Genomic DNA, 16077 nt, shown 5'->3' on the forward strand with positions numbered 1-16077 from the left:
GGGTGAAGAGTTTCCAGGATAAGTAGAAACAGAGCCAGGGAGAAGTGAGGGAGTGAGGGGTACTGCTGGATTGTGGGAATAGGGACGGAACCATGAATGACCAGCCTGGGGGGTGCCCCGTGCTTCCTTCTTTCCCACACACAGTTTGGATGATGTGTGAGCTCTTTGCATTTTATTTCACACTTACATAGGCCAGGCACTGTTTTAAGTATTTTGTAATCCTTATAGCATAGACATGACCATTATTTACGCTCTGTGGAAGCACAGCAGAGAGGATAAAGGACTCAGTCGAGTGGACACCTAGTGAGTGGCGGAGCCAGGATTCAAACCCAGGGTGCTGATTGAGTCCAGGCACTTAGCCCTTACACCACAATGCTTTTCACAGGGAGCAAGCAATGTTTGAGCACCTCCCATGTACCAAATCCTGTGCTAGGTACTTTACTCTTAATTTCATTTAATCCTTTGTATATTAGCTCATTTAATTCTTATAAACTCTATGAAGTAGATATCAAAATTCTTATTCTACAGATGAGAAAAATGGGGCTCAAAAAAAGTTAAATACAAAGTCCAACAGCTGGAAGGCCTGCTTAGAATGGTAAAGAAATATCACTCAGCAGTTTCCCTCTGAATTGTGGAGGCAGCTGAACCCCCAGTCTTTACATCTGCCATTCACAGTGAAAACCTGTGCACTATCTGTCATTTCAAGAACTGTGAAATGTGAAATAGAACCTCCATATGTTAAAAATTCACAGGCATTTGTAGAAGCTGCAGTTGAAGTGGGGGGAGGGAAGAGATAGCACAAAGGACGTAGCTTGTATTAGTTTGAAATGAGCTATTTTTTCTCTTTCATCTTTTCTGCCTCCTGGTTAATTGCTTTATAGAGATAAATAAAGCTGGGGGAAATTACATTTTGCTCCAATAGGGCTGAGATTCATGGTTCTTTCTTCACTGCTGTCCAAGACAGTGACAACTCTTTTGTTAATGGTAGGTTTCTTAGCCGATTTTCTTCTTATATAGTTGTATTTTTTGTCTTTGTATAAGAAAATGACATGCTAGTGATACCCTCATCTTAAAAGTATGCATAAAAGATAAGCATATAATATGCAAGTAGAAAAGAAACCTGTGGGCTCACCAGCCTTGTTGCCTAAAATGACACTTCATGAATCATGCATAAATTGGGAAATAAGAAAACCAGCCATAGCACCATGGTTGCTGGAAAGATCTAGTAAGAAAACATTACTTCCTTGATATTATTTAGGCTGTTGTGTTTTCAGAATCACTTTGTAAGCCCTCTCACTGTCTTTGGGAGGTGGGCAGTTTTATCCTCATATTCCATGTAAATGAAGAACCTTCAAGATGTTTGGTGGTTGGATCATTAAATCCATTTAGTATATGGCAGCATCAGGATTTTGAGTAACTCTCTGTCTAGGGACAAGGGGCTTGTTAAAATTATTACAAAACAATACTACATGCAGAGAGGGGTTCTATCATTGATCTTTTCCTCTTAATTAGTTTTCTGGCACACAATTAATTTAAATCCATGTTTTAAATTCAAACACCATAGAAACTCAAATCTAAGAAAGTGTCTTTTAATCACATCTTGAAAATATAAATATTGGCAATAGTGTGCTGTGTATTCTATAGCATCATTATTGTTATTAGTAATATGGAAGGTCACACTCTGATAGCACAGAATGAGTCACAAAATATTTTTACATAAAGGATCTCAAGGCTCACATGTTTTCTATCATTTATTTTTCCTGTGGTTAGAGGGGATGTTGAGCCTGTGCCTTTGAGACCCTAATGATCCAGCCAATGAGACTTGAATCTGCCTGAGGTCACAGCGTAAGCATTTTAACTGAGCTGTCTACTCCCTGCAGACTGGGGAGTTGGCTGCCCTCCCGTCCATCAGCTCTGATGAGCTGTTTGACAGAGCTCAATGATTGTTTTGACATTTTATAGACACAGCCTCAGCCACTCCAGACAGAAGGAAGTCAGCCAGCTACCAAAATCTCAACAGCAGGGATCCACAGACTTATAATAAATTAATTTATAAACATTTGAATGACTTGAATTGAGAATTTGAATATCTAAAAAAGACATGAAAGGTGGAGTTGTAGAATTTCAGCACCAGCAGGGACCTCAGAAATCACCTGATCTAGTTTATATGTTTTATTTTATAGTGAAGAAAACTGAGCTTCAAACCTGGAAAGGACATTAACTTATAAATGTAATTCCATTTGGTTGAAAAAAATACTTTCTGAACACCAATTTTTACTAGATTCTTATGAGATATTTGAATTAAATCTGCTTCCAGCTTTTGATGATTTGACTCTGTGATTTACTGCTTAAGACATCCTAAAAGCATAAGGTGAAATATTCTGAACATTTTCACGAGATGAGACAGATTGTTTTGTTTGGGTTGACATATCAAAAATGCCATAGACTGGGTGACCTATAAACAATGAAATTTATTTCTCACAGTTCTGGAGGCTTTGAAGTCCAAGATCAAGATGCTGGTATATTCAGTGTCTGGGGAGGACCTGCTTCCTGGTTCAGGAATGGCCATCTTCTCCCTGCAGCCTCATAGAGTGGGAGGTGGAGAGGGCGTTCTGTGGGGGTTTCTCTGGTAATGGCATTAGTGTCATTCAGGAGGGCTCCATCCTCATGACCTAATCACTTCCTGAAAGCCTCACCTCCAAATATCCTCACTGGGGATTAGGTTTCAACCTCTCGAAGAAGGGGCAGATAACTATGCAAGTTATAGCAGAGGTCAACCCTACCTCCTTCCATATCCTTAAAGTATATAGTGGGGTGAAGGACCAGTTCACACCTGCCTCCCCAGTACCACTTCTATAGCTCCTGCCGCTCATGGGGCTCGGCCCCAGTGACCTTAGCCTCATCTGTAACACTTGACTCTTCATCGCACATCATGGTCACCTCCCTCATCAGACTACAACCTCACACAAAGCAAAACCTCTACCTGCTGATAATTTTATTTCTGATGTCTACCATGTGTGTTGAATAAAAACCCTTAATTAGTGGAGAGATTTCTGCTTCTTTAAGATAGATATTTCACTTTTTTGTGGTGTTGTACATAGCATCCCACATACATATTTCTGGAGTATTAGAGCAGATAGGTGTGCAGACTTGGGAATATAGATTCAATATACTTGACTAGAAATATGACTCAGTGCAAGAGCTCAGTCCAGAATAAAATAAATAAACAAATTCAATTTACTTTCTAAAAATACAGGCATGTAGCCTCTATCTCACATTGCCCTTTCAGGTTCATAGCCTATATTTTCATGCTCTGGTTTTTAGCAGTGTAGTTAATGTTATTTACCAAGATCAAACCTGGTATTCTTCTTCGTGGAAGGTCTATAGGAGAAATATTTGATTTATGGTCTATTTTGACCATTGCTAAAACTGCTTAAGTCCCTGCAGTGTTCATTTATGCTGTCTCATATTCAAACATTCCTCCTGCCTTATTCCTAGACTGAAAGCTAAAGTTACAGTTTCTCCTGCTTCCAGCAACCTGGTAGCCAGAGCATGGATATGGCCTAGGCTGGGATGACCAGACACCTCAGCCTGGGACTGTGAATCTGAAGAAAGTGATAGAAGGACAGGATTCTGAATTGAGTGCGGTAGAGACAGAGGCATCAGAGGGAGGTAGTGTTCTGTGGTCAAATGCCAGCATTACCTACCCACAGGGGCCTACCACCAGTGGTGTTGGCTGTGTTGTGGTACCAACTTGATTGGACATCATTGGGTCACCATTCTGGCTGCTTAACTTTTTTCTTTGATTCTGCCTTGTTTTCTGATCTTTGTTGTTAACATCCCCCTCCCCCATAAGGTCTGTGAGTTTAGCCAATATCCTTCTTTTCTACTTAAGTAAACCCAGATTGTTTTCTGTTGAACTAAGAATTTTGACCAATATAGTCCATGTTTGGCTTTTTAGTAGCTGATTTTAGACTTCAGACTCTTTATTCCTTTTATATTTTGTGACTGCTTTTAGTAGAATAAGTTTAATTTTGTGGAAAATGATTAAGGTGTCCTGGATTCCAATCTTAGCCTTGACAGTTACCAGCTGAATAACTTTCAAGGCATGATTTAACTTCCTTGAACACCCATTTTCATATCTACAGAAGAGGAAATTTTATGGGGCTGTTTTGTGTCTTTGCTAAATTTATATGTTGAATTCCTAACCTCCAGTAGCTTAGATGTTACTGTACTCAGAGATAAGGTCTTTAAAGAAATAATTTAAAAAATCCCAAAGTCATTGGCATGGTCCCTAATCAAATACAACTGGTGTCCTTAAAAGAAGAGGAAATTTGGGTACAAGTAGGTGGGAGAGAAGTCTATGTGAAGAAATAGGGAGAAGGTGTCGTGAGCAGTGAGGAAGAGAAGAATCAAGTTTGTGGATTTTATTCATGCAATACACACTCAACTTAATATTCCTAATAATAGCAAGTTACAAATACATTGAAGATTCACTCCCTTATTCACCTAGAGTCCAATCCCCGTGAACTTAATGCAACATCTCTTAGCCAAGAAGTCAGTCAATAAGACCGAGGGAATTCTTCTTAGCTGTAGCCTCTCTCAGCTCCTTGGATGTCTTTGGCTGTCCTTGGGTGTCTGATAAGCCAGAGGCTGGGTGACAGTCGTTCCCGTGGGAGAGGTGGTCAGTCGTCTGGCCTCAGTGGTTCGTCAGCAATCAGTGATAGTGTGGACAGCAGCCGGGGCAGTCAAGAGACAGAGCGACGTGGAGGCCTCTGATCACGGTACTGCTGACAGTTTGCTCCAAAAGTTCAGGGGTTTAAGTAGTGATTTTCAGCCCAGTCATGCTCTGGTCTTCATTGATAAAGACCAGAACATGACTAGACTAGGAGCCACCACTCAAATCATAGATAAAGGTTCATATCAGCTTTGTTCAGGAGTGACATCCTGCCACACAGCAAGTTTGTCACCAGGTGACTTTTATGATTTTAGTTTTACAAGTCCAGGCAAATACCAAATACAGCTTATTATTACTACATAACACACAACTTCAGCAATTCCTATCAGTTCTTTGTCTCATTACAGAAGGCCGTCATCTGTAAAGTGAGAAGAAAGAAAACAACCCTGCTCACACCTTGATCTTGGACTTCTAGTCTCTAGGACAGTGATAAAATAAGTTTCTGCTGATTAAGCTACCCAGCCTGCAGTGACAGCAGCCTTGGCAAACTAATATGGGAACAGAGTCTCAAGGGGATGTTGTAAAGATCTAAAGATACAATGTATGTAAAGCAGAGGTGTTCCAAATAACACCTTTTCTTTTTTTTCTCTGTAATTTTCCATGTTTTTTCCTTGTTAATTCCTTTATCATGATTTTAAAAACCAGGAATATTTTAAGTTAAGGAAATATGAAAAAATATTTTTGATTTTTAGAGATCCAGGTCTTTAAGAAAATGATAGGGAATATGAGACAAAAACATGATCTATTTTGAAATACTTAAAATATGAAATCTGAAAGGAACACCAGCAGCTCCTGAAGTCTTTGCTTTATCATCTTATGTCCAACTGATACCTTCCCCACTTTTCTGCCTGTTTCTCAGTGCAGAACATGTTTTTCTGACCTTGAGTCTCACTGCAATCAGCATCACCCGGTGAAACGAATACCTAAGACTTCCACCCACTGATGAGAGGGAGTTTACTAAAATGGGTCAAAATCCTGCCTGAAATTATTTTTTTTAAAAAAGAACTTGTGTCTGTATTGTGAACTCAGAGATGAAAATTCACAGAATTAGGATCACCAGAAAAACCTGAAAGTAAAATGTCTTGAGATATGTGTTGACTTAACTAAAGGTACTCAAGGAAAAAAAAAAATACTGAAAATGAAGACATGTGGTCAGAAACGAAGCACAAATGTTTGAGTTAGTTTTAGAAAAATTATTTGTGATTTTCACTTATGAGATGGGCAAAAATTTTAAACTTGAATAACACCTGGTGTGGGTAAAAGTGGGTAAAGAAATTGACAATGAAATATAAATTATTATAATAGTTTAAAGAATAATTTATTAATATTTGTAACAGCTTCAATGAATCTATACATTAGCAATCTTTCTCTATGCTAATTAGCATATGCAAGTTACTGCAGAACTACTTTATGTCTTCTTTATCCCTACTTACATTGTTTAAAACAAAGATGGAAAAAATACAAAGGCCCTAAAGTAATAAACTAACTAAGTTATGGTCCAACCACACAAAAGATTGCAAAATTATTGTTAAGGTAGGTCTTTATAGGTTGGCAGGGTGAATTATGTGAAAAAAGATTCAGTGTAACAGTTTGAATAGTATGTTCCCTTTTGTGTACGTGGAAAAGATTCATATGTGGTTTATGTGCACTGCACATACTTTAAAACTCTGTACCTGAATTATTTATATTTTAAAATATCTGCCCTGTTTATAATTCAAGTTTCTCAGACTCAAGATCTCTTTCATGTGAGAATACATCGACACTGCTTTGAGTCACACAGATCACTTGGCAGAAGACTAAAACAAAAATGTTGAAACCACCACTTCAACCGCACATCTGTAATCCCAGCTACTCAGGAGTCTGAGGCAGGAGAATTGAAAGTTTGGAGGAACAGCCTCCTCAATTTAGCAATACCCTGTCTCAAAACAAACAAACAAACAAACAAACAAATGTCTGGGGATGTTGCTCAGGTTAGATTGCCCCTGGGTTCAATCCCCAGTACTGCTCCCCCACAAATCCATAATTCCACATTCAAAATTAAGTTGACATGTTCGGTGGTTGGCTTTTCATATTTAAAATGTGAGCAAAATGTGCTCAAAGAAGAAACGTTTGTTAGTCATCTATGACTGCATAGCATTTTGGGATAAAACTTAGCACTTAAAACAATGTACATCTATTTCCTCACAATTACTGTGAGTCTGCTGGCTCAGTGTCTTTATAAGTCTGCAGTGAAGATTTTGGCTGGGTTCACAATTATCTCAAGGTTGGATCATGGAGGGATTCTCTGGAAACTCACTCATAGTGTTGAGAGCATCCAGTTATTTGGGGGCAGGAGCTGCACTTCCTTGCTGGCTCATTAATTCCTTATCAAGGGGCCTCTCCATGGAGGAGTCACAAGATGACTTCTAGCTTCACCTGAGAGCGCAAGCGGGGTGGGGCTGGCAAGAATGAGTGCAAAGAGGTCCAGCAAGAAGGTGCTAAGCTCTAAAACACAACCTGAACTCTGATGAAATTCCTTCACTCTCTTCATGGTCTGTGGGTGATGCCCAAGGCACAGATTCCACACACACTCCAGGGGAGGAGTTACCGAGGACAGAAATTCCAGGTGGGAGGGTTATTGGACCCCATCATCAAAGCTGCCAACCACAAGAGACTTATGATGAATATTTCTGCCTCAAATGAAATGTCATTAAGTGATTTGCCTAAGCAAAATCAAGCCCTGAAGCACCCAGACACAGATATCACATGCCTTGGATACACTTATAATATTTTTGTTAAGTGAAAATCATATGGCAAGTCACTTGAATCTTATCATCAAAATTTTACTGTGTAATAGCAATATTATAATTATGTTATGTAATATATTATATTGTGTATTATATTAATATTTATTGCCAGACTAAATATATCTTATTATATTTATTATATTTAATTCTGACAACTAAGTGTTAGAATCTTCAGCTTTCAGATAAGGAAACTGAGAGAGACATTAAGTAAGGTTAAGGTATTAAGGGCAAAGTACGTGATGGGGACAGGGTTCCAACCCTCTCTGTTCTGACTTCAGACTCTATACTTTTGCTCACCATATTCTGATACCTTTCTAGACTACATTGGAGAACATATAAAATGATTTTGTGAAACATTCCTTTTAAAAAAATCATAATCTAGACATAAATAAATGCTAATCATTTGCCAAACAGCATGGCAATAATCTTCTAACTAATAAATTCAAGGAATCGGTGATGGATTGGGTCAGTTAGGATCTCTATCTCTTTGGAGCACGGAAACCGAAAGGCATGGAAATACGTGTCACTTGGTGATGAGCACTTCAGCTAGCAGTTGAAATAGAGTTGGGATTCACAGCCAAATTGAATCATATGCAAGATGAGAAAGCAGAAAAAGCCAGAGGAGAGAGGTGATAAGAGACAAATCAACTCGCAGGAAGAAGCAAAGATGAGAGGCAAGGGGGTTCATGAGAGATGTCCTGAGCAGATTCCTTACAGGCAATGAGACAGAATGGGAGCAGCAGCAACTCCAAATATGTATAGAAGGTTGGCATGTAATAACAGGGCATTACAAATCAGTGGTGAATGCAGGAACTATTCAGAAAAGGAAAAAATTCTTTAGTTTTTCTTTTTTCTTAGAAGTGTTTCTTAGAGCCTTTTTCTTGTGAAAAAAATTAAAGACCTAATATGATATATACTATAATGTAGGTACTGATTAGTTTGATTTATTAAATGTATACATTTTATATATTTATCAAAACATCATTTTGTATACCAAAAATATATAATTTTTATGTCAATTTTAAAAATCAAATATATATGAATAGATCAGTAGAGGAGGGACAACATTTCCTTAGAGAGGAATTCCAACTGATAAAAGTAGAAGTAATGAAGGAAATGAAAGATTACTATTAGGACACTATAGTAACTGCTGCAGGCAAGATCCACAGGTAGTCGCTAAATTAATGGATAAAAGTTTAACAGTATATTTGCATAATCTTAAAGTATCTTCCTCAAATATTTGTTAAGTATAAAGAGAAAATTTTAATTCTATGTTTCATACACCACCTTAATTACTTGTTAATATTAATATCACCAGTAATGATGTTTTGAGATGATGTACCCATTGACATGACTCACTGAGAAGGGCATGTCACCTCTGTTGTGTTCTCATCAATATAATCATGAGGAAATATAAGAAAATTTCAAATTGGGGGACATTATACAAAATAACTGAAGTTCTCTGAAGTCTCAATGTTATGAAACAAAAAGAAAGGTTGAGGAACTGTAATAAACTGGACACTAAGGAGACATGATGACTCAATGCAATGAGATTTTAGATGGGATCTTAGCCAGAAAAAGGACATAAATGGAAATGCTGATGCAATCTGAACAAAGTCTGAAGTTAAATAATAGTACTGTAACAATGCTAATTTCTTAGTTTTAATATCTGTGTTTTGGTTACATAAAATATTAACATTAGGAGCTGGAGATGTAGCCCAATGGCAGAGTATTTGCCTAGTTTATGCAAGGCTCTGGGTTGCAGCCCCAGCACCATAAAAACCAAAACAAACAAAAAGATGTTAACATTAGGAGAAGCTAGGAAACTCTCAGAACTTACGTCCTGGAATAAAAGTAGAGCATGTTAGTTTGAGTTGTCAGAGAGCAGAGTTTGAGGCAGCGGAAGCAGCTGAAATCCTTGGGGCCGGGCCCTAGAGAGGAAGGAACTCCTGAGGGCAGAAGGGACACTCCAGAAATCTGTACCTTTGAGTTGTTTTCCTAGACTTGAACTGAAGCCTGTGCAGAATGAGAATATAAAAATTTAAGAAGAGTGGCTGCGACAGCCTTGAGGGGAACAAAGATGTTAGAGGTCAAGCACGGCTGGGAGACACTGGCGGTCTATTGCTGCCGGAGCAGAGAAACCGCATTACCACTGAGGATCTGAGACACCAGAAAGACAATGCCTGAGGAGTAAGGACCATACCCTAGAGCGAGGCCTACTCCAGACTGGCCTTAACAGAGCCTAAAATGGAGTCATGAAAAGATCCACGGGGAGGAGAGATGTTACGATTTGAATATGAGGTGTCCCCCAAAGACTCTTGTGTTGAATTCCTGATCCCCAGTGTAGCAGCGTTCAGAAGTGGGGCTTTTGGGAAATGATTGTATCATGAGGGCTCTCATTTCATTGGTACATTAATCCAATCAGTGACCAATTCATTCAAATTATTAACTTTGAAGAGCCTATTGGAAAGTGGTGGAAAGTGTAGGAGGTGGGCCTAGTTGAAGAGAGTGAATCCTTGGGAGCATGACCTTGGAGACTATATCTTGTCCCCAGCCCCTTCTGTCTCTCTCTCTCTCTCTGCTTCCTGGCTACCATAATGTGGGCAGCTCTGCTCCCCCACACCTTCTACCATGATGTTCTGCCTTGCATCAGGCCCGGAGCAATGGAGTCAAATGACCATGGACTGAAACCTTGGCAACAATAAGTCTTCATTCCTTTCAAGTTTTTATGTCACGTATTTTGGTCACAGTGATGAAAAGTTGACTAATACAACAGAATTTGGAGGTCGAGAACTATAAGTTTAGAGGAGCTTAAAACAAACCTCAAACTTTCTCAGATCTTCCCTAATAAAGCATAAATCTTGGTCTACATAAGTTCAAGGTGGTTAGCCAGTAATCACATTACCTTCTGAAAGAAAAATCTACACTATTCAGAGGATGATATAGAATTAAGAATCACTACAATGAATAATCCACAGCTTTTAATATAAAAATTAAATAAGCAAAAAGGCCCAGAAAAATGTGAGGTATTATAGTCCAGAAAAATTAAACAGTCAACAGAAGTGGAAACTTAGATGACCCTGATGTTAGATTTAGCAAACAGACTTTAAAATGTGTTCAAATTGGTATCAGGGATTGAACCCAGGGTGTTTTGCCACTGAGACACATCCCAGCCCTTTTTATTTTTTATTTTGAAACAGGGTCTTGCTAAATTGCTTAGAGCTTCACAAAATTACTGAGACTGGCTTTGAACTCATGATCCTCCTGCCTCAGCCTTCTGAGCCTCTGGGATGACAGGCATACACCACCACACTCAGTTTATTTTTTATGTTTTTTGACAGGATCTTGCTAAATTTCTTAGGGCCTCACTAAGTTCCTGAGGCTGGCCTTGAACTTGTGATCCTTCTGCCTCAGCCTCCAGAGCTTCTGGGATTACAGGTATAAATCACCACATCAGACAAAAAAATATAATCTTACTAAATGAACTGGTAGGGGTTAAAGAAATTGAAGCTAAGAAAAAAAAAAAAACATACAGAAACTTGAGAATGGAAAAGTACAATGCACCAGGAAGAGAGGGAATACTAAATCATAGTGACAATTAATGTGGAAAGCATAGACTTAAATCTGCAAAACAATAATTCACAACTCAATGCAAGTATAATAATTTACTACTTAGCCATTCTAATATGTCTAGCTACACTAGAGAAAGTTTTGTATCTATGTAGAAGTAACAGTTATAGTGAAAAATTGCAAACAACCTAAATATACATTAAGAAGAAGATGTCTAAATAAATACCAATCAGTTTTAAAGGAACTAGATCTATATGTAACAGCATGGATAGATATTAAAAAAATGCTGAGTGGGGCACAGTAAGTTGTAGAATGATTGTTATAGTGATAAATATAGTGCGGCATTTAAATACATAAAAATGTGATAGCTCATGACATTTGTGGGTTCAAATATGGAGGTTGAGCTACATGAAGTTTCAGTTATTGTATATCAGAAATTGTTGAATATGGGCAACTTTGTAATATTATACCTATTAGTTAAAGAATAATGAACTGAATGGATTAATACCAAATTCACAGTAATGATTTTCTTTGAGAGAATGGATACAGAGGGTAACAAATATGATTTCATTTATCTGCAATACCTTTTTAAAAATTAAAAAAGGAAGACATTAGGTAATTATTACAAGTACATGGGTGTTTGTTTTAATACTACTTGCATTTTTCTTTTTTACATGTTTACGCTACCTAAAAAGAATGGGAAGATGTGTTCATCTAGGTAGTGGGGAAAGACAGTTTGTAAGGCCATTGTAATAAAGCTGGTATCTCTGGGCAGTAGGATGGTTAATGCTTTAGGGAAAGGAGAGAGCACTGGTATTTACTGAGGGTTATTTTGTGCAGGAGATATTGCATTGATTACTTTGTGTCCCAATAACCCTGGGAGGTCTTACAGAAAAGAAATAGAGGTTTACAGAAGTTAATGAAATAACTTCCTCAAACTCCTATGTGGCAAAGCCTGGATTTGAACTCACATCAACTTCAAAGCCCTTTCCTTTAGAGATCTTTCTTGACTTCCCATTATAATCTGTACTTAGGTTTTCCAGAGAAACAGAACCAATAGGATGAATATGAAAAGAGATTTGTTATGAGGAATTGGCTCACAAGATTATGGAAACTTAAGAAGTTCCAGGATTTGCTGGCTGCAAGTAGGTGACTTGGGAAACAGATGTTGTTGTTGCCAGAATCCTAGGGTGAATCTCCAGCTCTGGTGGTCCCAACAGACCAGAATCAGTCACCTGTCCAATATTCTAGTCAAAGAGACCAGTGGTGGTGAAGGGCAGGAAAGAAGCTTCAATCTGAGTGACTACACCAAGAAGGACAGATATAAGGGTACAGTGACCAGAGAGCTCTCCTCAAGGGACTGACAAAAAATTAAGGTTTTTTAGAAAAGGGGAACAAAGGCAAGGGGTTGGAGACTTGCATGAATCGGGGTTTGGCATAGCTGGTAGAATAAGTCATGCTGGTCATGTGACCGGGGTCCTCTTCATACTTTGACTATAAGTCTTGCTTTTTGACTAATGGTGGCTTATTTTAAAACTGACTTATTTTTCCTCTTGTCTCTCTTCCCCTCCCTAGCCACAAGGGAAGAACGATTAACCTCCTTCCCATCCTAGGTTGAGTTATCTGTCCGTTGGCCCTCTGACCACAGGAATGAAGTAATCCAGACTTGGAAGCTGGCATCGGCAGACCAAAGAAACAGCTATCACTCAAGGCTACTGCTTGGACAGGAATTGTGATTCCTGATAAGGCATGCCTGGAGTTTAGCCTTTTAAAATCCCCACCGTTCTTCCTAACAATAAGAATCACAGTCCTTGGGACTGGAGTCCCCTGGGTTTTTCATTTGCTAGCAAATCAATAAAACTTCTTTTTTTTTCCTTTTCTCAAAACCTTGTCCTTGTTATTGGATCAGCAACAGCAACAAAGGACTGAGCTTTCAGCATCAGTCAGGCCGTGGTCTGGGTGATCAGTATCTCGGGACTGGTTCTGTGAAGCTCTGAGAAGGTCATCATCACTTGAGGGGTCAATTCAGTTCCTATGGTAAGATGATGCTCCTGCCTGGGGGGCAGCCTGGGTTTCATCTAGGGGTAGTTGCTCCCTCTTAGGTGTCAATCTCATTATGCGGTGATCCATTGTGAGGATCTCTGCTGCTTGGAGGTAGTTTCAGACCTTTGTCCATGCTGATCAATGGTCAGTGCTTATCAGTTGGGACCATTGGCCTGGAATCCAAGGTAACTGTGGAAGATGTGACTCACAGGAACAAAAGTTAAAGGAGGCAAATGGTTAGGTCAGTGACTGAGCCTTCCTTCAGTGTCACTGAGTCCCAGCGTGAAGAGCTGAGAGCCAGGGTGAACCCCAGTGTGACAGCAGAAGACTGATAGGCAGGCATCAAACAAGAGGGATGCATTCCTCTGCTTTTCCCGCCCCCCCTGTTCTGATTGGACGACCTCACTCTCATGACAAAGGCCACCTACTTTTTGAGTATGTTGGTTCAAAAACTAATCACATCTAGAAACACTCCAAAACACACCCAGAAATACTGTTTAATCTGGGCACTCTGTGGCATGGTAAAATTAACTGTGGCCCATAAAATTAACCACCACAGCATCCTAACACCCCGAAATCCCTCATCCTATTTTATTTTTCTCAACAGCATTTATCCCCAACTGATTGTTTCTTTGTTTTCTGTGCATCTTTCTCCTTCTCTACTTCTTTTTTCCAAAATGGTAAATACTGTTATTTATTCACTTCATTGCATATTTGATTAATTCTCTAACCTTGAAGCCTAAAATATTGTGTATCTGTGCACCAAGTTATGAGAAAATCTAAAACAAGGCTGTTCAGATCCCTGCAAAACTTCTTTTTGATTAACAGCAGAATGAGCCATGACCCGTAAGCCTTCTCTATCATGAACAAAACAGAAAAATTAAAAACAAAAGCACATAAGGAAGAGTGCATAAACTAGATTTTAGAGCAGAGGGACTTTTAAAAACCTTTGCATTTATCTTTGTTATTGTTTAGTTGTTGTTGCTTTGTGTCTCTCTCCCCAGTTGAACCTGTAAGGTTATCCTCTCGCCCCCACATGAGACCAAGGTCTCCCCATTATGTGCTCTGTATATGTCTTCAAGTATGTCCTGTGGTTTGCACTTTAGACTACTACATCTGTTTCTTTTGTGCATTTGCTAATTCTACATTTTTTTTTGTAATGATGGTGGCTATGTGTTGTAGTATCTAATATGAATACTTTACACTTCTTTTTTCAATTGGATATTTCCATTTTATTTTTCCTTCATATAATCATTAGAATTGTGTTTAAGTCCAAAAAGAAAAAAAGATTTCTTAAAAAGAATGTATAACTATTTGAAGTAGAACAGGAAGAATACAGAAAGATATCAAAACATACTTCCCCCATGGCCTTTGAACCAAGGTCCTTTGCAGATTCTTTCCAGCATACTGGGGCACTTTGATAAACAATGGGGAACTAAAAAGGGCAAACTGGAACATTATATGTCCTGGAAAGTGTGTGCCAGTGCAGAGATTTCACCCTGACCTTTTAATTTTCTTTTCCTTTTTATTTTTTTAATTTTTATTTATTTATTTTTGTATTACTGGGTTTGAACCCAGACTTTTACCCAAGCTAGGCAAGCACTTTACCACTGAGCCATATACCAGACCTTATTTTTATTTTGAGACAGGGTCTTGCTAAGTTGTGTAGGTTGGACTCTAACTTGTGATCTCCCTGTCTCAGCCTCCTTAGTAACTGGGATTACAGGTGTACCCACTGTGCCCTATAATCTTAATAGAAGAGGTTAGTTCCCAGCTTCTTTTGTGAGGGGAAGTCACCCCCACTCCCATATACACAAAGCTTTGCTTGATGTAAATCCCAGAACTGAGGAGAGGTCATGGCTTTGTTCCAAATGAGTCTCAGAAATGATAGGCATAATCATTTAGAACGGAGCTCTTAATATCTGGGCCAGGTGTGCCACCCAAGGTCATCCTCTTGGGGACTGTGGGTTTCTTCCCTGGTGGCAGAACCTGTGGTACGTTCTCTAGAACAAAGTCATCTGAGGGCTCTTCTGTCAAAAGGATGACCTTGCAGACCCCTAGGTTCTGCCCCTAGGTTCTCCCTCATTCTCTGTGTTTATCTGAAGACCCGATTGTCTACATGCATGTGCTCCTCCAGATCCTCCCATTCATACCTTCATGGGACCCTTCCAGAACAAAGACCCTGGGAGAGAAACCCAAGAACAAAACTGTGGCAATGGTCCCTGAATCTGCCTCCAGACATTCTCCACAGGGCAGCTGGTCTTCAGGTAGAGTTGATGGTCAGGTACTCCTCATCCTCCAAGGTGGGGGAAGAGGTTTCAGGTAGATGACACATGCCACCTTCCTCATTGTTCCTGCTTAGTTCAGGCCCTCCAAGTCTCCTGAGATCAAACTCAGAATGGCAGTTTTGCCTCACATTCTTTTCCAAAGAGGTAGCCAATGTTGATGCCTCCGTTTGCTGGTGAAATTTGCATAAATGAGTATGGGACTCCAGAGAACCTGTCACAGACCTGGCCCACAGTCTCTCTCTGTCTTGGTCCCCTTGTACATCTCTGATGGTCTTGTGGAAAGACTCTGGCCTGAGACCCAGGCCTTCCCCTGCATCTAGGGAGGCAGTGTCCCTCCAACTGTCCTCTTGATCCCTGCGTGGGGCTGTGCTCTGTGTCAGTATATGTTGCCCTGGTGAATTGTCTGCAGAGAGTACAGGTGTGGTTTCAGAGTGAGACTGGAGCAAGGACAGGTAGTCAGCAAAGATAATAATGACTGGATCAGAAAGATGAGGACTGATTATCAAAAGGAAAGGAACGCAGTTGCTAACACCTTGGGAGATGCATGGTTTCCAACACAAATGATTACCCCTGGGCTGCTCTTTACTGCTCTTGGGCACTATGCAGTGTAGACAGAGGAGGTGGGGAAGGGGAGAGGAAGTCTGAGATCTAT

The sequence above is a fragment of the Sciurus carolinensis genome, chromosome 11 (genome assembly GCF_902686445.1).
Source record: "Sciurus carolinensis chromosome 11, mSciCar1.2, whole genome shotgun sequence".
Lineage (NCBI taxonomy): Eukaryota > Metazoa > Chordata > Mammalia > Rodentia > Sciuridae > Sciurus > Sciurus carolinensis.